At 48.8% G+C, this 21,525-nt stretch overlaps 1 protein-coding gene across 3 annotated transcripts in view; it reads left to right on the forward strand.

Annotated features, from left to right (window-relative positions):
* MT4 (metallothionein 4) overlaps positions 1 to 21,525 on the forward strand; it is a 35,172-nt gene that overhangs the window by 10,992 nt on the left and 2,655 nt on the right. Inside the window, exons 4-6 of one of the 3 annotated variants that reach the window (XM_088027379.1) lie at positions 2,925 to 3,015; positions 5,774 to 5,949; positions 7,280 to 7,382. The exons of 1 other annotated variant lie outside the window; for it this stretch is intronic. The gene's annotated coding sequence lies outside the window, so the exon portion shown is untranslated. The remainder of the gene's footprint in view (positions 1 to 2,924; positions 3,016 to 5,773; positions 5,950 to 7,279; positions 7,383 to 21,525) is intronic. One more of the 3 variants, XM_088027380.1, reaches the window with a different exon arrangement.

Raw genomic sequence — 21,525 nt, forward strand, 5'->3', positions numbered from 1 at the left:
GGCAATACAAAATGGTGCCGCCGCTGTGGAAAGCAGCAGGATGATTCCTCAAAACATGAAACGTAGAATTACCACATGATCCAGAAATTCCACTTCTGGGGATATACCCAAAGGAATCGAAGACAGGGACTCAAACAGATATTTGTCCAACAATGTTCATACAGCATTACTCACGATAGCCAAAAAGTGGTAACAACCCAAGTAGCTATCAGGATAAATCAAACAGATGAATGGACAAATCAAACAGATGAATGGATAAATCAAACAGATGAATGGATAAATCAATAAGATTCATACCATGGAATAATATTCAGGCCTAAAAAGGACTGCCTCCATGCTTCAACGTGGAGGAACCTTGAAGATATTAAGCCAAGTGAAATAAACCAGACACGAAAGAACACATATTGTATGGTTCCACTTATATGAGGTACAAGAACAGGCAAATACATAGAGTAGAATAGAGGTTACCAGGGGTGGGGGGTGTGGAGGAGGCAGAATGGGGAGTTATTGTTTAATGGGTATAATTTCTGTATGGGATGAGAAAAAAGTTCCAGACATAGTGGTGATGGCTAGTTAACACTGTGAATGTGCTTAATGCCACTGAATTGTATACTTAAAAATGGTTAAAAGGGTAACATTTAGGGCGCCTGGGTGGCTCAGTTGGTTAAGCGTCTGCCTTCGGCTCAGGTCATGATCGCAGGGTCCTGGGATCGAGTCCCGCATCGGGCTCCCTGCTCAGCGGGGAGTCTGCTTCTCCCTCTCTCTCTGTCCCTCATCCTGCTCATTCTCTCCCAAATAAATAAAATCTTAAAAAAAAAAAAAGGTAACATTTAAGTCATGTATATTTTACCATGGTACAAAAGAATATATTTTTAAAGAATATACATTGAAAAGGAAGTCCCCCTCCCACCCCAGTCTTTGCCATAGGATCCCCTCCCTAGAGACCCTCCTGAGACCAGTTTCCTGGACCTCCTTCTGAAGATGGTCTGGGATGGCATAAGGAAGTCCTCTCCTCCAACTTTAAGGCCACAGAGTGGTATATCTGTACAAAGCCTTTCACATAGAAAGTGTCAGACTAACATTTGAAATCAACATTTGCATTTTAATAAGGTAGACTACCTGAACTCCAAAGAATGAACTAGGAATGGTAGCATTTCAGAAAATCGGCCAAGTGTGGGTATTCATGAGGAGAGGGTGGGGGATACAATCTTCTCAGTTCAGCTTAACAAACATGTACGGAGGCCACACCAGGAGAAAGGGCCTTTGCTGGATGCTGGTCTAACAATAGCCAAGAGCTATAAAGCTCTTACCATGTGGCAGCTACTGTTCTATGCACATTAACTTATTTACTCTTTGCAACAAGCTTTTGATGTCGGCGCCATTATTAATTATTCCCCTTTTACAGATCAGGACTCCCAGGCATGAAGAAGTAAGTAGCTCACCTAAGATCCCATAGCTAATGAATGACGGGACTGGGGCTGCACCCACAGAGTGGGGCTCTAGGGCCCTTTGCCCTTGTACAGTGCTGGTGCTGCCTCTCGGGCACGCACACGTTTACTGAATTTCACAGTGGGCCCCGGGCTTCCTACCGAGAGAGGTGTAAGGATGCCTTACACAGAAGCCCCGTGCTCGATGACTTAACAGCTGCAGCAGGGGCACAATTCACCATAATACAAGGCAGAGAACGGACCGATCAGGGTTAAAAGAGGAACATATGCAATGTTCTGGAGGTTAGAAGAAAGATGCCAAGAAATGCCCTGTGGAGGAAGTAACTTCTGAGCGTGAAGGAAACCAACATTTATGGAGCAGCTACCCCACACCAGCCACTTTGTGTGATGAGTCCTCCTGACAACCTTATCACCCCCATTTCTCTGACCAAAATAATTGAGGCTCCCAGAGATGACATTAAAGCCGGGAAGCTGGGATCCTCTCCCAGCATCAGCTATCACTCAGAGCCGGTGGGCGGGCAGGGGCTTGGGGGGGGGGGGACGGTGCTTTCTGCAGTGAGTTGCCAGCAAGGTGTTCCCAAGGCCAGTGACATCAGCCCTCCCCTGTTGGGCATGTGGGGGATCTTTAGTCTAATCTTAATGTGAATCGTGGCCAATTAACAAGCCAAAAGCACTTTGAAGATGACATTGTGCATATAAAGGGCCTGTTCCCACAGTTGCAGGCAGTGATGCAGGACAAGACTGTTTAGGGCGTGGATTGTGGTAGTGACAATGTCTCAGCAGGGCAGGAATTCCTGGGGCAGAGGAGCCCTGAGCCAGGAGGTTGAGCTCATCCATCAGGCTGGGTTCCAGGAGAAACCTGGCTGTTTCTAGAAGGATCAAAAGAGTCTCTTAAGGGCGCCTGGGTGGCTCAGTCGGTTAAGCGTCTGCCTTCGGCTCAGGTCATGATCCCACAATCCTGGGATCGAGCCCCACGTTGGGCTCCCTGCTCAGCAGAGAGCTTGCTTCTCCCTCTCCTGCTGCTGCTCCCCCTGCTTGTGCACGCTCTCTCTCTCTCTCTCTCTCTCTCTGTGACAAATAAATAAATAAAATTTAAAAAAAAATAAGTATATATATAGAGAGAGAGATAAATGTGATAGCATGCAGATCCGAGTAAAAGGTATATGTGAGTTCTTTGTATTATTCTTGTAAATTTTCTTTAACTTTGAAATTAATTAAAAAACAATAGAAAGATATAAGCCAAAATCTTACTAGTGTTGTGGGCTTGCCACTGAGCATTTTTTTCTTTTTGCCTATCTACACTTTTCTTTGTTCCTTCTTTTCCTTCCTCCCTCTCTCTTTCTCTTTCCTCCCTCCCTCTGTCCCTCCCTCTGTCTCTCTCTTCCTTCCTCCCTCCCTCCCTCTTTTCCTTCCTTTCTTTTGAAAAAGTAGTATGGTAAAAGTAATTCACCCTTGTTTTGTTGTTTTTTTTTTAAGTCATCTCTACACCTAACGTGGGGCTCAAACTCACAATCCTGAGATCAAGACGCACATGTTCTACCAACTGAGCCAGCCAGGCACCCCGAAGGTAAAACTAATTCAAATGCTATAGACAAGTCTCCAGTGTAAGTCTGCCTTCCAGCCGAGCAGACCCTCAGCTCCTCAGCCCCCCTCTCAGAAGTAACCACCACCATTATGTCTTCTTTGCCTCTCCTTGCAGATGTATTCTGTCCATATACAAATGTGGATGTCTAAGTAGCCTCTTCCCACTTTCCCACCACAAATGGTGGCATCCTTGCTGGGCACACGATTCTGGACCTAGCTTTTCCTCAGTTAACACTATATCTCTTCATGATCCTTCTGTATGGGGACATATGGGGCTACCTCATATCTTTAAGGGCTGCCTAAAATTCCATTGCATTGATGTGTCATAATTCTTTGAACCAGTCCCCATTGTCTTACCCAGTTAGTCCTTTTCCAATCTTTTATAAGCAAAATTACGGTGAATTGCACCCACTTCTTCGTGCACAATGTGCAAATAAATATATAGGATAATTTCCCACAAGTGGAGGTGCTGCGTGGAAGTCCATATGCCTTCCCCATTGTGGACGCAACTGTGGTTGGCCCACAGGCTGCGCATGCCTGTCTCCTCACTGCCTCTGCACGCACGTACTTCACATGTTCGGATCTCTGCCAATCAGATAGACTTTTTTTTTTTAATGATATCTGGTTGTAGTTTTAATTTGCACTTCTATTATTATAAGCATAGATGAGTATCTTATCACTTGCTCTAAAAGCCATTTGTATTATTCTGTCATCTCTCTCTGCATGTAGATGAGTGGTCTAAATCCTCTGCCACAGACCTAGCCTTCCTACAGAGAAACCCACGGCATTAATCCCAGGCTGGACTGAAAAGAAAGGGATCTGCAACTCCTGGTGCATCTGGACCAGAGCCATCTCAGTGACTCCGGTCTCCTTTTGGGTTTACTAGCTGTAAACCAAGGGCGATAATTTACCATGGGAGCTGGGAGCGTGACTCAGCCCAGGCCCAGGCCAGCACCCCCGCCACCCCTCTGAGCCGCCAGCAGCTGGTGCCCGGCCCAGGGCAAGGCTGTCCTGGGACTTTGCAGCGTGCCGCCTGCCCCATCCTTGAAGAACAGAACTTCTTAGTCCCTCTGGGTTTCTGTTTTCTCCCCGAGTCTTTAAAAAGCTGTGGTGGGAACAGAACGCTTCATTCAGAGGAGGCCCTGAAAGGCCCTTTGGTGCTGCATCCGGTCCAGGAACCAGCTCCATGTTCTCTGAAGGAGAAAAGACTTGGACAAAAGCTGGCATCCTGAGAACCCTGGAGGTCAGGCCCTCGTTAATTAGCCACTGGCGTCCCTGCCTCATTAGCATGCAAGCACAGGCAGAGCGGAGCTGCTGCTTCTCCAAGCTGCCCCTGGAACCACCTCCGCTCAGAGGTTGCTGTTAGGCATGGGATTTTTTTTTTCCTCCATCCAACACTTGCAGGGAGATCTCTACAGATAGGGGCTTTTTCTACCACGGGACCTGGCTGAGGTGGGTCATCGCCGGGCTGCCGGTCATTATCTTGATCATGCCCTTCTTGTAGACAGAGCCCAGGGTTTGGAAACAAATAGACTGGGATTTAGATCCCCACTCTGCCCCTTCCTGGCTGGGTGACCTTAGCAGACGACCTCTTGGAGCCAGTGTTCTCCTCGCAAATATGGATTTACAATAGTACCCACTGCATGGGTAATGTACTGGTGTCTTGGCACACAGAAGATGTGCAGAAAGGGGATTTGAAGATCACAGAAGAACAGAATTAGAAGGGATTCATTTGCCAGGCTTTTCCTTTAAGAAGATCAACCTAGGGAAATAACCACTGCGTTCTAAAAAAAAGACACAATCAAAAAGTCCTAACCTGTCCTTTCGGGTTGACGTTCAGAAACTTCTTATTACGCTGTTACCTTCAGGGTAGACAGTTAAAAAGTAAGATCGATCAGTCAATCAATCCTTGCCCTCGCTTTGAGGGCCCCCTGTGAGCAGACTCCTTTCCGCTTCCTTGCCTCCCTCCACCACTCAGCCTTGGGGCTCTGTTAGGGGGCAAGGACAGGTCATCCTGAGATGGGCTACTTTGGCATGAAGATTGTGTTGAGGTGAAGGCGATCAGGACCCTGTGGGCTCAAGAGAAACTCTGCCCCTCCTCCAGTTACCTAGAAGAATCTGAATTGGGGGTCTTTTACAGCATGAGGGTTACTACCAGAGCTAAATTTTATCTGAGTGACATCTGTACGGCAGGGCAACCGTCTAATCACTGAACATCTGCTTTTCTTCTTATGGTCCCATACAGTGCATTCCTTCACTCTGGAGTCCCAGGCCCCTACCCACTTCTCCCTCAGTTCGGGATGACACACATGCTTCATTTTGCTGGACTGTCTTTGGAATTTCCACGTGTGTGTGGCTTCCCCCATCCCTACGCTATTAAATTTGATTTTCTATTAACCTGTCTCGAGTCAGTTTGATTCTCAGTCTAGCTAGGAGGACGTTTGAGGGGACAGGAAATCTTGCTCCCACCCTGCCCCCTCTGACAGCTCCGAGGCCCCTGCCAGTGGGCATCTCTCAGGTGTGTGAACACTTAGAGCTCCCTTATATCCCTCCGCCAGCCCCTGATCATGGAAGCTCCTTCTACCTAGACTCTCTCCCCCGACTCTCCTCTTCGCTCTGGCTAACTCCTGCTCGACTACAGATTGCAGCTGAAGCATTCACTTATTTAGGATGGGAGGGGGGCGCTGAGGGGGCCTGAACCCCCAGATAGGTGATTTGTGCCTATAACCCTCTCTCCAAAGGTTCTGTCTTGTCATGTGCGCTGCACGTGTGGTTTCTGACTCCCTGGGCTGCAAGAGCCACCAGGCTGCATGGCTAGAGCCGGCGCTGTGACTTACTGTGACGGGCACCTGGAAGGGCTCACGGCGTGTTTGCGAAGGAAGAAAAGGGGAACAGGAAGGACGGAAGGAAAGGACAGGTGCGTGGGGGGGACGTGAATGCACGGAGGGGCTTTCTGGAGGCCCTCAGCGGAGGGCAGCCTCCTGTTCATTTCCCATCTGGGCAAAGCCCCCTGGAGATGGGGAGAGGTTGGGACAGATACAGTGGTGGCACTTGAAGAAACAAGCCCTTTGAAATCCCCTTCTGAACTTTGCTGGGTACTTACTCTTAGAAGCTTCAAAGTTGTTTACAAACCCCAATTACCCCCACACGCTGTGGCCCCAGGCAGCCGCCAAACTTGGCCTCAATGTTCCTGTGTGCAAGTTAGGAAACTGAGCCCCACGGTTAGGTTCTCGCCTGGGGCCCAAAGAGGAAATGAGCCTGAAGGGCTGCTTGTGTTCTCAGGAAACTACCGAGCAGAGCAAGGGCTAGAAACTGAAAGCACTTTGGGCCTCAGTCCGCTGAGTGAGGGGACACTCCCTGCTCTACAACCCTTTAATTCTCTGCTGTGGATTTACCCAGCCCAGGGGTTATAACGAGGCAGCACCCAGGCAGGCCGCATTTGGCCCTCAAACGTGATGTGTTGGTTTTTTTTTTTTTCTTCTCAGTTTTCTTCTTCTTTTTTTTTTTAAATAGAAGATTTTGTAGAAAAATGGAAGTTTGAGGATTCTCTTGAAAGATCAGAAGGCCTGGCAACACTGGACCCACAAGTGCCAGTGCCACAGCTGTGAGGCTAGCTGGAGCTGAACGGTGGCTCCCTCCTTTATTTACACGGGGCGCACGTGTGCCACCTTGCCGCAGACCCCGGTGTTCCCTCTTGTCTCTGACCTAGCTTCCTTCACTCATTCATGAAACCTGCTGAACCTTCTTGGCATCTGAATCAAAGCTCTTGAACTATCTCTTCCCCCTTAGTTACTATCTCTAGCTGCATTGGCCTTTTCTGGGTTTCTTGTAAAAACCAAACTCTTTTCAGCCACAGGACCCTTGCATATGCTGTTCTGTCGTCCTGAAACACCCTTCCCCAACAACTCTCAGTGGAAGGATCACCTCCTCTGGCTGAATTGGGTTTCCCTTAATATATTATCTAGAGTTATCTCACATGCCACATCACACCTTGTAATTATTCATGGGTGTGCTTACTTGCTAGTCTTCTATCTCCCTTATTAAAATACAAACTCTTGGAAGGCACAAACTTGCATGGTGTTATTGGTTGCTCTGTCTGCAGCATGCAGCCCAGAACCTGGCTCCCCTTGGGAACTTGATAAATATTTGTGGCATGAATGTGTGAATGAATGCATGAGTGGGACCCTGCCAGGCCCACTGGATGTCCATTCGGTGGAAAGCGGCCAGTCATTGCTGTCTTCCTGCAGGGCTGGTAAGAGGATGCCGTTTTCCCAGCTTCCTTGTGGCATTCACTCGGGCCCATGTTTGCAGGCACATGTGTTCCCTTTTCCAGAAGCCCTGGGATAAAAGGTGAGTGAGAACACTTCGGCGTATTTGCATTCAAACCCAGATACCTGTGTGAGGCAAGGACAGATGACTAAAGCCATCAAAGGGACAGCAAGACTACAGAGTACAAAATGAGGTTTCTTCCAGGTGCAGAAAAAGAGGCCTGGCTTAAATTAAATCTATAAAGTCCCAAAGTGGATGCTGAGAGGGAGGCATGATGGACACCCAACCTCAACTATGAGGAAAAGGAGAGTCTCCCTTGAAGTTTAAAAGAGTTTAAGGCAAAGAAAAGCCACCTCCCTCAACCTACTTTATGCAAAGGACCTTATGATATCTTCTACCCCAAGACATAGGATGAGCCAAGAATAAAAACAGGGTTTAAGAAAGTTTCAGGAGCACCTGGGGGGGCTCAGTCAGTTAAGCATCTGACTTCAGCTCAGGTCATGATCTCAGGGTCCTGGGATCGAGCCCCACGTCAGGCTCCCCACTCAGCAGGGAGTCTGCTTGTCCTTCTGCCCCTCCCCCAACTTGTGTTTGCTCTCTCTCTCTCAAATAAATAAATAAAATCTTTAAAAAAAAAAACCCACAAGAACTAAACAAAAGAACCCACAAAACTACTGGTAATGCTCCCATAAAAGGAATAGGCTATCATCAGAGGTGATGAGCTCCCTGTCACTGGAGGAATACAAGTGAGACCCTGGAAGCCATTTTTATGACTCTTGTACATGGGATTCCAGCATCAAGTACTGCTGAGGTTTTTCACTTGGTGGTTGTGAACAGGAGAGTACTCAGACCCTCTGACATTGTATGCAAAATTTTTTCTGGATGAGCATCTTCTTTTTCATTATGCCAAATGTTGATAAGTTTTTTAGCTTCTCAAAAGGGTTTATGACTCAAAAAAGATTAAAAGTCACTGAGAGGAACTGATGAGGGCACCATTTTCCCAAACTGGCTGCACACCAGAATCATCTGAGGGGTTAAAAAAATATGAGACCCTCTCGAACTCCCACTCCAAGCTCACTGCATCAGAATACCCCCCCACCAAATTGTGTTTTTTAAAGGGTCTCACTGGGTGATCCTGACGACCTCAACCAAGCACTGGTCTGAAGTCTCTAATAAATAGTAACCAAAGGCCTCAGTGAATTTTAAGCAATTTTGCACCCCCAAAGCTCTAGAGTTCCAAGACAGAGGTCACAAAGCAGGGCCCCATGGGCTGTTCTGGCTTATGAGTGTGTTTTTTCAAGAGGAGGGTATTTAAAAATAATAAACAACTTTGGTCAAAGGTTAAAAATTGGAATCATTCACACACACACACACACACACACACACACACACACACACACACACACAATTCAGACTTCCAACGTCTCCTATAAAATGCAACACATTTCTCTGATAAATCCCCTAGAAAAGAACGGACAAAATTAAACCCTAATTCCCAAATCTCAATATTCCGCTGAAGCTTACTGTTTGCCACAGTCCCCATCACTCCCTGTTACATACAATCAGCTTACTTTGCTCTTATGAGTTAACTGCCTAGACCCTGCAGGCACTTAGTCGGAGACCCCTATGTGAAGCTTCCCCAGAAATTCACCAGCTTGAGAGATTGTTGACTCCAAGGTGTTTCCTAAAATGAGACAGAGGCTGTCTGTTCCTGGCTGAGCTGGGAACCGAGGGGCCGTTAGGTCTGCACTTTCCCCAGCCCCCTGCCTCCCACCCTGCTGACATCTAGGAGTTGTCCTTTAACTCTGTCCAGCACTGGGCCAAGGACTTCAAAGCCACATAAGATCCAAATTGAGTTGACACTAATCCTCTTTGGCCTCAGCCTGTTTTCCTGTGCCAGGCAGAAACTTCCCGCCTCTGCTCGCTTCCTATTAAAATTAACAAGCGTTGCAGGCAGGCATCAAAGGCAGGGTTGTGTCTTTAATATTCCAGGCAGGCCCAGGCTGTGATTACAGCCCCTCCCCCGTCTTCCTCTCTTCCAACTGAATTGGGGAAAATGGTTCGGCTGAGAGTGCCAGAATCAGAACATTGGCCATCCTTGTCTGTTTGATATTTGCACCAGGGAAAATTCCGGGACCAGCAGAACATCTTCACAGCAATTTTCTTCAAAGTGCCCTGCAAAAACTGGCCAATTATTTGTAAGAGGCAGCCTTAGAAGGGTGTGTTATTATCCCTATTTTACTGGCAGGGACATGGAGGTCAAATGGCCTGCCCCGGGCCAGTGAGAAAGAGAGAGAGTGAGATGGACGGAATCAAAGCAGTGGCAGCCTCCTTGTCCATCTGAGGCTCACACAGACCTGCATCTGGTCCAGAATTCTAGCACAGGCTTTCGTGCCCAGCCGGGTTGTCGTGACCACCCCTCCCGTTCTCACGCTGGGCTTCCCAGACCTGAGCTGCAAGAAGATAAGAGGTCAGTAACCCCACAGGCACTGATGGGGCGACGAGCTCTGTCATCAACCCATCTACTACACAGAAAATGACTGTGGTGGCTAATTATTCTCCTCTACAACCCTCAAACTCTTGTCTTTGTTTTTTTCCTCCATAACTTTAATTGGGGACAATCTGATTATCTTCAGAGAACCATGTATTTATCCTGGAGTAATTCACAAATTGAATAGTGCACTGTGGTCCCGAGTTATTAGCGGAACCCGGACAGGTGGGAAGGGGCTGGATGGTTGCAGGCTTGGTCCCTCTACCCGAGACACCTGTTCAGACAGAAGTCCACAGACACCACCACCCCGCCAAGATTGTGGAACTGGAAGAAGCTTTGGAGGTCTGGTGAGCCCACTGTTGGCAGAGCTCACTGCAGGGGCTGCAGGTCCTGAGCTGCTATATTCCCACCCACCTCTTTGGAGGAAAAGCACGGCCAAAAAGTGCCTGCAGAGAGTGAACAATTAGTGAAGTTTCTGGAAAAAGTGGCTTTGATCCCAATGCTTTAAAGACAAACTGCTTTTCTGGGACTTTGGCTGAGGGGGTCGCCCTTCCAGAAATCATAGAGCCAGGCATCTTGCCAACAGCTGTCTCTTTACCGGTTCCCAGAACAGAGTGGGGAGGGACTATGGACACCTCCTCGGCGTTTTGGGGAAACTGAGGCCCCTGGCAGAGAAGTGCACTTGTGAGTGAGTGACACCAGCGAGTGAATTTAGAGGATTCCATTGCCCTGAGTCCCAGGCCGGTCTTCTTGCCTTAGGAGAGAGAAAATACAAGAGAGAAAGGGAGATGTGTGAAGGCAGAGAGGAATGAGAGAGGTGGAGGAGGACGAAGGCCACGAAGGGGAAGGAACGCAGAGTGAGAGAAGACAGGGAGGGGAGACGCATGCGCAGGACAGACACTCTGCTTTATTCCACCGCGCGGGCACATGGTTCTGTGATGCCCGCCAATGGTCTTCTGGGCATTTCGGCTCCCCAGTTATACCAAAACCTTTGTACCCCTGGGTGAGGCATGTGGCACGATGTGGAGCCCTAAGCGGTTGCTTCATCTGAGCAGGTGGTTCTTGGAATGGCCACACTTGATAGTCCGAATAGGAGGTTTCCAAAGCCCGGGGAGGTTTTTTTCCTCCCCGCAATACATCACTTCACCCAGCTGGTCTGCACCTGGGTGTGTGGGGGAGTGGATGATAGGCAAGGCACTGCCCCGCTCAGAGCCTCAGGCTCTCTATCTGTAAATGGGTTTGAGATGGAGAGGGTGTTTAGACCACATTATTGCCCTTACAGCCCTGGCGTTCTAGACCTATGTTAATTCCAGTTCTCCTGCTTCTCTCTTTCTTCAGGTATTCTGAGAGGCATTACAGGGCAAATGCCGAACCTCTTACTATAAATACATTTCAACTGGAAGGAAGGGTTTCTAAACAAAGGGGATAAAGTGCAGAAGCCTAAAATGAATTCTGCCGACTTGACCATTCCTGCAGGGGGCTGAGTGACTGCAGAGAACTCAAAGGCTCAGGATGCTCCGGGCTGCCCCTCCACTCCCCACCAGACCCTGAGTGTCCTTCCTGGGGACACACCAGGATATTCATCTTCTTCATCACCCAAGGTCACTGAGCCCTCTGAATGGGGAAATTATTAAAAACCAGTGACATGGAAAGACAGATGCAGGCTGTGTGGCAGAGAAAGTGATATAAACTGGTCCCAACGTCGGATCCGTTAGTGTGATGCCCCACCGAGCTATCAGGAATGCAGTGTGTTAGCAAGAATACTGGACCATGGAGAGGCGACCCAAATAGCCAAAAATCTTATAATAGTCTGCTCAACCTCAGTAGCAATTAGGGAAGTGTAAATCAGTAACCAAGGAAATGCCATTTCTTATCTGTCAGACTGATGAAAATTAAGTCTGACAATATCAAGTGTTAACAAGGACAATGACACTCAGGGAGGACATTGGTCACAAGGGTGTAAACTTTTGGTGAGCAATTTGGGAATATCTAGGAAGGTAGAATAAGCACATGACCTTCCATCCAGCAAGTCTGCTCCCAGCTTTACCCCCAGGGAAACCCTAGCACATGTCACACAAGGAACCACATATATGTGGCAATCCATAGCAGCAATGTTCATAATAATGGAAAAGGGGAAACGTCTAAATGCTCATCAACAGTGAACAGGATCGAACTGTGAAATAGTCTTGTAAATAAATCATAAATTTCAAAATACTGGACAAAAACAAAAACAAAAAGTTGTAAAAGGCTCCATGGAGAATGATGCCATTTTTTTTTTTATTTTATTTATTTATTTGACAGAGAGATAGAGTACAGATAGGCAGAGAGAGAGGGAGAAGCAGGCTCTCCGCTGAGCAGGGAGCCCGATGTGGGGCTCGATCCCAGGACCCTGGGATCATGACCTGAGCCGAAGGCAGACACTTAACCGACTGAGCCACCCAGGCGCCCCGAATGATGCCATTTTATATGAGGTTTACAAACTTGTAAAACAAGACCATGTAATTTTTATAAGTACATATATGTGTAGTAAAAGTAGAAAAGCATGCGTGGGCATGGTAAACACTTGGAGAAATTAGTTCCCGGGTCCGGTGGTGGGGTCGGAACAAGATATGGGAAGTTTACGTGACAGGTTTCCACTCTCTTTGTTTTGTTCTTTAAGTCATTGAAATGAATAGGACTTGATGTTAATATTTGCTAACACTGGAAGTTTCCATATTTGACTTTCTATTCTTATCTGTTTTTTAGATCATTCAGAATATAATTAATAATTTTATTTATTTAGGTTTTTTTAGTTTTTTTCAGATAATTAATAATTTTAAAAAGAGAGAAAACAAGGACGGTCATTGGGCCAGAGTTCTCATTGAGATTCCAAGTGCAGATCTGCAAACACCCACCATTCCTTTGGGCAAGTCCACTAGCCTTGAAGGCAAGGCTGATATAATGGTTTTCCCATTGCTTCTATTGGCAGCACCACCCGCACCCCAGATACCATTATTATATGAGAGGAGGTGGGTGGAATGCACATGATGAAACAGTTTAAAAAGAGCAGCTGCCCCATTTTTTTAAAAAAAGATTTTATTTATTTATTTGAGAGAAAAAGAAAGAGCATAAGCAGAGGGAGAGACACAAGCAGACTCACCTCCCCCCCACCCCCGAGCAAGGAGCCCAAGCAGGGCTTGATCCCAGGACCCTGGAATCATAACCTGAGCCGAAGGCAGACGCTTAACTGACTGAGCCACCAGGCACCCCTGCCCCATTTAAACAGGGGAAGAGAGGAGAGATGAGACCTAGCATCCATCTGCAGCAGCCCCTGTAATACACCTCCATGAACCCCCAGGGCTGTGAACTTGCACAGCGTGAAAACCCCCACATTCCATGAGGAGCTCAGAGCTTACCTAGACTGGGAGAAATGAAGGGCCGAGACCAGAGTAAGGCAATTGAGGCACCCAGGGCACAAAATCTAAGGAGCTACTTACTGTCAGGGTCATTCAAGCGCCACCCTGCACTTGTGTGCCCTACGTCCAGCTCGCCTTCTCTTTTTCTGACAGCTATTGACATACTTATTGCCCCTGCTGGAAAGCAAATTCCTGATGACCAGGCCCTGTGTCTGGCTCACTTGCCCCATTGGGAGAGCTAACCTGAAGCCTAGTGCACAGTAAGCCCTGAATGTTTGCTGAATGATTGATGGAAGGGAGGGAGGGAGCAAGGGAGGGAGGGAGGGAGGGAAGGAAGTAGGCAGAAGAAGGATGAAGGAAAGTTGGATGGACAGACGTGAGCCTCTTGCCCCATCTCCAAAGCCCTAATCTGGGCTGCCAGTCAACCCGGGCCAGCCACTTTGCTGCTGGGGGCCATGAGTGTGGGTAATTGTTGGCTTTGGCCTTACTCATCCTTCCTCTAGGGCCGTGTGCAAAGCGGAGGGTTTCACTTGCCCAGTGGGTACTGAATTACAGCCCTGGAGCTGGAGTCCTATGTAATTAACCAGCAGCCGCAAGCTCTGGAGAGTCTGTGAAGTCTGCCAAGCACGCAGGTGATTGGGCATCGAGCGAGGTGGCTCCTAATTAGCCTTGGCCTGATTTTTACTATCCACAGAGCTGAGACCTGCGTCCTCAGAGGCTGGTCATGCACTGGTTGGGGGGTGGTTCTTTACCTGGGCTCCGTGAATGGAAGCAGGGGCCAGGAAAACAGAATTCTGTGTGTGTCTGTGTGTGTGTGTGTGTGCGTGTGTGTGTATTTTGATTGGAGGGAAGAGGCTTTCTTGGAGCTATCCTGAGACAGAACAGCCCCAGACTCCCTGGCAGGTGCAGCTTTCTCAGTCTCTCCGTCTTTTCTGTCTCTCTCTTACACACACAGAGATACCCACTGTTACCTTAGCTGTTGGAACAAATGTCTGGAAACATATATTTAAAGGAAATGTGAAGAACCTTAGAGTTTATCAAAATCTACAGAACCTCCTCCTGATGATAAGACCTTCAGACCTTGGATCACAGAGAAGGAAGCATGGTGTCAGCCCCGCAGGGGAGGAGTAATAATGCATGGGCAAGGAGGGTGCTGCCCCTGCTCCTCTCAGCCAGCCTCCCACCCCTAAGCCTAACCCGTCAGTGTTTGGGGCTCTGTCACCCCTCTGTGCCATGCTTTTTTCCAGGCCAGGCCATGGAACAGATTTGTGACAAAGGTATTTGCCCTTTACGTTCTTTATGGCTTCCTACCGCTCCTTTGATTTTTCTATCCTCACATTACCTGTCCTGCTCCTTCCACTTATTATCATCTCCCTTCTAAAGATGGCAAACTGTTGTTTGGAAAGGTGCTATGCCTTGCCAAAGCATCGAGGCCAAACTCCAGCTATATCTGACTCCATATCAAGCTGCCTATAAACATAGCATGCGACCACAAACACAAAGTCTTAATAATATCTACCATTCCTTGGGCACGTACATGTTAAATGCCTGCTCCATGAGTAGACCCAGTGACCCCCATCTTATAGTCGGGGTTCACAGAGATAAGGGAGATGGAAGAGTCAGAATGCTAGCCGTGTGCGAAGGACCGCTGCCCATAATATTCACTATGCTCTCTCTCGCTAGAGTGTGAAAGGCTGCTGAGGAGCCCACGATCAGTATGAGGACAACTAGACCATGGCTCACCACCATGTGGAGGTTAATGGCCAATGAAGGTGGGAGGCAGGGACATGCAAATTACACTGCTGTGAGGTACCATTACACTTCTTCACACTTATCAGGTGGGCAAACATCTGAAAGTCTGAACACAGGAAGCACTGGAGAAGGAACTGGGGAAATGGGAACTCTCAGAAAAAAGAAATTGCTTGAGGGAGTGTAAATTAGTATAAGATCTTGGGAGAGGGATTGCCCCCCTACCACCTAGCCAACCTTCAGGGATGAGTGAGTTTTGTATACTGATGTACATGACATGAATGGGGACCTTCCCTGCGGTATTTTTATAATAAAGAAAACATGGTACAAGGGTCTAAGGCAAGGGAAGGGAAGATGTAAGGGGGCCAGGTAGGAAACGAGCTGAATCTTCCCAGGGGGTGACGATGGCCCAAACTGGGTGGCAGGGGTGGAAGTAGACGAGACCCAGAGGGGGATCTGGTTGGAGGTGAGGTGGGGAGCAGCAGCTCCATTGGGGATGGGGTTTGAGATGCTGTTCGACATCCACGTGGAGATTTGTTGAGTAGCAGCCAGAAATATGGGGCTGGAGTTCAAAAGAGAGGCCATAGCTGGAGATGTAAATTGGGAGTCACCAGCACATAGATAGTGTTTAAAGCCATAAGCCTCTTAATTTTTTATTTCTTATAAATAGCTGAAGTAAATATGACCATGTTGACATCTGTTAATTCTGGGTGGTAGATACAATGGTGGTTATAATACTCTTTTTTGTACTTTTTTTTAAAGATTTTATTTATTTATTTGAGAGAGAGAGAATGAGAGACAGAGAGCACAAGAGGGAAGAGGGTCAGAGGGAGAAGCAGACTCCCCGCCGAGCAGGGAGCCCGATGCGGGACTCGATCCCGGGACTCTGGGATCGTGACCTGAGCCGAAGGCAGACGCTTAACGACTGAGCCACCCAGGCGCCCCCCTGTTTCCCCATTTGAACAACAAGAAGCTGGCCCACAATTTCTCAGGGTTCTTTCAGGGCTAACCATCCAGGATTCAAGCTGGTGCCTCATGGGGTCCCTGTGGGCCCAGATGGTATCCGCCCACCTCTCACGCCTAGTCCTGCAGATAAGGCCAGAAATACCCCATAAGGGGGCTCTATAGGTGGAAGGTCAACTCTGCCTCCAAACAGATGAAAACTGTATGAAGGGGAGTCAGAAAGGACAGGGCCCCACAGTCCCCAGGCCCTCGGGAACCCAAAAGAAATTAGGCTGAGATTAAAGGCAAAGAACTTTAGTGACAGAGCAGAGACTTTTAGTAACAATATTTGAACAGTTTTTTTTTTTAAGATTTTGTTTGTTTGTTTTTGAGAGAGAGCACAAGCAGGGGTGGGGAAGAGCAAAGAGAGAGAAGGAGAGAATCCTCAAGCAGACTCTCTGCTGAGCACAGAGCCTGACGTGGGGCTTGATCTCACGACCCTGAGATCATGACCTGAGCCGAAACCAGGAGTCGGATGCTTAACTGACTGAGCCACCCAGGCGGCCCACCGTATTTGAAAAGCCTGAATGCATCCTCCTCAGGACCCCAAGACAGGCTGAAGAATAGTCCGTGGCCCTGAAACATACAAATGGGTGTGTGGCTGAACCAATCTGCCAGGTTATTAACAGGCACAGGAATTGATAATAATGCTATTGCTAATAAGTGCATATTACTATGCATTCTCCCGCTTAACCCTCACAAGGACAGTGCCGTGCGTAAGGTTATCATTTTCATGAGCCAGACGAGAATTCAGTGCAGGCTCAGAGCGATCAAGCAACTTGCCCATGTCGTGCAGCGGAGAAGAAACAGAGCCTGGCTGCAGGACTCTGGATCTCAAGCTCTTTACAGCTCTTGCTGAGCAACAGGTTTCTCTCATCTCCTCTACAGGAGCCAGAGAAGACAGCCTAGATGGAAGTCTGTGAACTGAGCCGTTTATTCATCATCAGCCCATAACTATTTACTGAGCGCTCACTGTGTGGCAGCACTCAGTGAGTCTGGCCACGGGGATGCTGAGATTAATAAGCTCAGCCTTTGTTCTCGCGAAGCGTGTTGTCTAGAGAGGGAGGTCAGTATCTAAACCAGCATAATAAAACCAATGGCTCCAGGCTGCTCCTGGGGTGGGGGAGGGGGGCACATATGTCCAGAGGGTCCCTGTGTGGGAAAAGATGGTGATTCCCAGGCGCCAAACATGGACCAGGGTGTGTGTGGAGTCATGGCACAGGGCTTTTCTCTGACCTCATCGCCCGGCCGAACCGCCATTCCTGAGCCATGAATCCCAGAAACTTTCTGGCAAAAAAACGCTGGGCTCAGGAACGTGTGTTTAGCTTTTACCTTGTTGGGAGTGGGGGAGACTACAGAAACCCTGTCATTTTGTGTGTTGTAAGCCAGGGCTATTGGCTGCTTCTTTGGAACAACCTGTTGTATTGTTCTGAGAAGAACCCTTGATATATGCACAAAAGTCAAAAGAGGCCATACCTGGACAAGGAGACATTTAGGACTGGCTCAAAGGGGCCCCAGCTACTGTGGGGTAAGGAGAGAGCTGCTATAGGCTGGACTGCTTTTCTGCAGGGAAGTTCCTACTTTGGGACCCCTTGGGTGTGGCGCCTGGGTGGGAGGTGGGTTCACCAATGAGTTTTTTTTTTTTTTAAAGATTTTATTTATTTGTTTGAGAGAGAGAGAGAGAGAGCATGAGAGGGGGGAGGGTCAGAGGGAGAAGCAGACTCCCCGCTGAGCAGGGAGCCCGATGCGGGACTCGATCCTGGGACTCCAGGATCATGACCTGAGCCGAAGGCAGTTGCTTAACCAACTGAGCCACCCAGGCGCCCTCACCAATGAGATTTAAGAGATGCACAAAACCTCTGAACTTGTGGGGGAAATGTTGTATTTTGTGCTTTTTTTCTTTCTGGGTAGAGGATTGAGAGCTTTCATCAGATTTTCCTAGGGCTCCTTGAATGCCCCAAGAAAGCGAAGGATCACATCTTTGAAGATTAATTAATATTTCTTTGAAATATTAATTTTCTTTTTTTTTTTTTTTTTTTTTAGATTTTATGTATTTGTTTGAGAGATGGGGAGGGAGAGAGTAGCAGAAGAAGAGGGAGAAGGAGACTCCGCACTGAGCAGGGAGCCCAGAAGTTCTAGGGAGGACAAAGGCAGTCAGCCCCATGGGCATCAGCAAGGCACAAAGAGGATAGGTGGGGGCAGTCTTGTATTGTATGCAGGACTCGATCCCATGACCTGAGCGGAAGGCAGATGCTTGACCAACTGAGCCACTCAGGGGCCCCTGAAATATTAATTTTCTAAGTGCAGATTTAAGCTATACCTGCAGCAATTGCACGTTTTTGGGGTGGTGTGTGTATTTTTGGTTCTATGCTCCATGCCAAGATCCGGAGCTGAGACCCAGAAGACAGGCAAAAGGGACCTGTGGGTGTGCTTCCCCAGGCACTGGAAGAAGGCCCGTGTAACAGACACAGGATAGCCTGGGGCAGAGTTCAACATGCTCCCGACTGCCCGATGCTACACGGGGTTGTTTCAAACTGCGCAGCCCAGAACCTGGAAAATAGCTTCATGCTACCTACGGGATTGAATTTTGAGATTTTCATTCCGCTGGGGCCTTAAGCAACATCATAGTGTCAGTCATCCGAGGACGAAGCCATTCCTGGCTCAGAGAAGGAGGGAGGGGAGCCGGTTTGGATGAAGGTGTAAGGAAAATCCCTTCCTTGCTCTGGGCTCATGGGTTGGGCTAGACCTTCTAAGGCATTGATGTCTGCTGCAGGGCACACACAGAGGAGGTGGGGGGAGGCTGGTCCTGCCAAGACATGGGCCGGAACTGGGTTGGGAATGTGGGCCCAGGAGGACGAAACCAGCCTCGGAACTCTGAGAGCAGCCCTGCCCAGGCAAAGGTTTCCTGGGATGTCCTCCTGACCTTCTCAACTGTAAGCTCTGGTGTTACTCACCCTTGGCTCCCCAGTGCCTAGCACAGTGCTGGCCCTGAGAAGGAGGTGAATGAATGGAATGTGCCTCGATCCCCTGGAAGGCTGTGAACTCCTTGCAGGCAGGGCCCATTTCTGGATCAATACAAGACCGCCTCCACCTATCCTCCTTGTGCATTGCTCATGCCCATGGGGCTGAATGCCTTTGTCCTCCCTAGAACTTCTCAGCTCAAACCCATGCTTCCAGCGGTCCTTCTGCATAAGTGATGGAGACCCCAGCAATTTACTAATGGAAGGAGCTATCACCATTGGTTCTGGCCACGCCCCATCTCTTTTGCCTTTCGGAAAGGTGACAGTATTTTCTTTTAAAGATTTTATTTATTTATTTGAGAGAGAGAATGAGATGGAGCATGAGAGGGGGGAGGGTCAGAGGGAGAAGCAGACCCCCTGCTGAGCAGGGACCCTGATGCGGGACTCAATCCCGGGACTCTAGGGTCATGACCTGAGCCGAAGGCAGTCGCTTAACCAACTGAGCCACCCAGGCGCCCCACGGTGACAGTATTTTTCAGTAGAGGTCCTCAGTACCCACATGCAGGAGCCTTGTGCATTTATTTGTCCATTTCTCACTCAATCGCTCGTTCATTTGTTCACTCCCATGCTCACTCACACGCTCACTCATGTCTTCAGTCATCTGACTATTCATCTCATTCATTCGTTCATCTAAACTTGCAGACCACTGCAGAATTGAGATGCTTCAGACAACAGGTCTTGCCTCTTAGAGCTCCGAGATTGGGGCACAGGGCACAAGAGCCATGAACACACACAGTGGGGTAAAAAGTAGTAAACTGCATGAGAGATATACAAACAGGCCACTGAGGGGTCACAGAAGGAAAGGTTTCTTCCACTCAAGAAAGGGCGAATCAGAGACAGCTTCCTGGAGCAAGCCTCAGCAGTAGCAGCTCCAGAATTTCTACATGGGGAGCGGGTGAGGGTGGCAGCCTTTGGAGGCAGCTTGAAGCTGCATCATCAGGAGGGCATGTTCCATAAGACTGAGTATCAGTCAGCTGCCTGATCATGATGAGATTGGGGAGCTTCATTCTCCCCCCAGCATCCCCCTTGTTTCTCCCACTCAAGAAATGGCATTTGATTCATGCCTCAGTAAATGAGGAGCATTTATCTGGACTCAGGGTGGTAGGGAAAGGATGAACACCTGACGGGAGCAAAAGCCTGGATGTGGAAAAGTTCAAGGCCAAGTACAGGGAGCCTGGAGTCCTTAGGTTTTTTTTTTTTTTTTAAGATTTTATTTATTTGAGAGAGAGAGAATGAGAGAGAGAGAGCACATGAGAGGGGAGAGGGTCAGAGGGAGAGGCAGGCTCCCTGCGGGGCAGGGAGCCCGATGCGGGACTCGATCCCGGGACTCCAGGATCATAACCTGAGCCGAAGGCAGTCGCCCAACCAACTGAGCCACCCAGGCGCCCTGGAGTCCTTAGGTTTTGATGGAACAGGTAGAAGGAAGGAGTGGACAGGGACCTTGGAAAGGTAAGTTGAGCTTGGAATGCAAGACTAAGGTGTTTGGGCTTCGTTCAGCAGATTGTGGGAGCCACTGAAGGTTTTGAGTAAGAGAATAACATGGCCAATGCTATTTGGGGGCTCGATCTCTGGGGCAAGGTGGAGAATGAAAAGGAGCAGGCAAGACCACGAGAGGCTGGTTCCAGGCCCCTCCTAATGTTGGGGGGTGGGTGGCAGAGCAAGAGTGTAAATGAAGGTTCACATGTCACTAGCTAAAATATCTAAAAGTTACAAATCAAATGAACACATAAAATACTTTCTATCCCCCTACCCTGACAAAGAGAGCTTCATAGCAACCTGAAGGGCCAGGTTCAATGTTTAATTCTCAAATCTTCACACCGGAAGGTGCCGAGAGATCTGCCCCATGGCCCCAACCTCCAGTCTGGGGCCCACATCCAGTCTTTTTCCATCTCTACCTCCTTCCCTCACTGTGAGAGGCCTCATGCACGCCTGTGGGCACCGAGCCCACACATCCAAGCTGTTCATACCCCCAGCACACAGCTACCTCCAGCCACACTTCAGGCCTGGAGGGACACACACTGGCTGAGCATCTGCCCTTCAGAGCCTGGAGCAGAGGTCTGAGCAAACCTTTGGAAGCAGGCTGGCTTGGGATGAGAGAAAATTCCAGAATCCAGAGCATTACATGTGTGTGGTCTAGAAGGAGAGGTTGCACGCTGCCCCTGATTTTTGTCCTTCTGAGTCTGGGGGACATGCCAAGAGAAGGCCCGAGTGGGACGTTCTAAAGCCCAAGACCCCAGGTAGGGGCCCCCTTCTGCCCGTGGTAAGGGCTTTCATGACCAGGGGAGACAGAATGAGGCCCTGAGCCAGGCCTTGTGAAGGAGGGAGCAGAAATGGCAGATTGCAGAGGACTTGGAGACCAGACAGGTGTGGCTGCCCATCCGAGCACTTTGAGTGCCATTGAAGCCTGAGCCTGGCTCCTTGACACCTTGGCACATGGGTAGATGGGTGGGTGCAGCCACCTGCACCCCTTGTGACAAGCATCCAAATGACTGTAGTGCTCTCCCCTCTCCTCTGCCCTCCCTCTGCCCGCTCTCTCCAACCCCCAGCCTGCGGTGTCTGGCTGGGCC

This window comes from Eumetopias jubatus, unplaced genomic scaffold (assembly GCF_037043125.1).
Source record: "Eumetopias jubatus isolate StellerSeaLion01/CBP00866 unplaced genomic scaffold, mEumJub1_p1.0 scaffold_10, whole genome shotgun sequence".
Classification (NCBI taxonomy): Eukaryota; Metazoa; Chordata; class Mammalia; order Carnivora; family Otariidae; genus Eumetopias; species Eumetopias jubatus.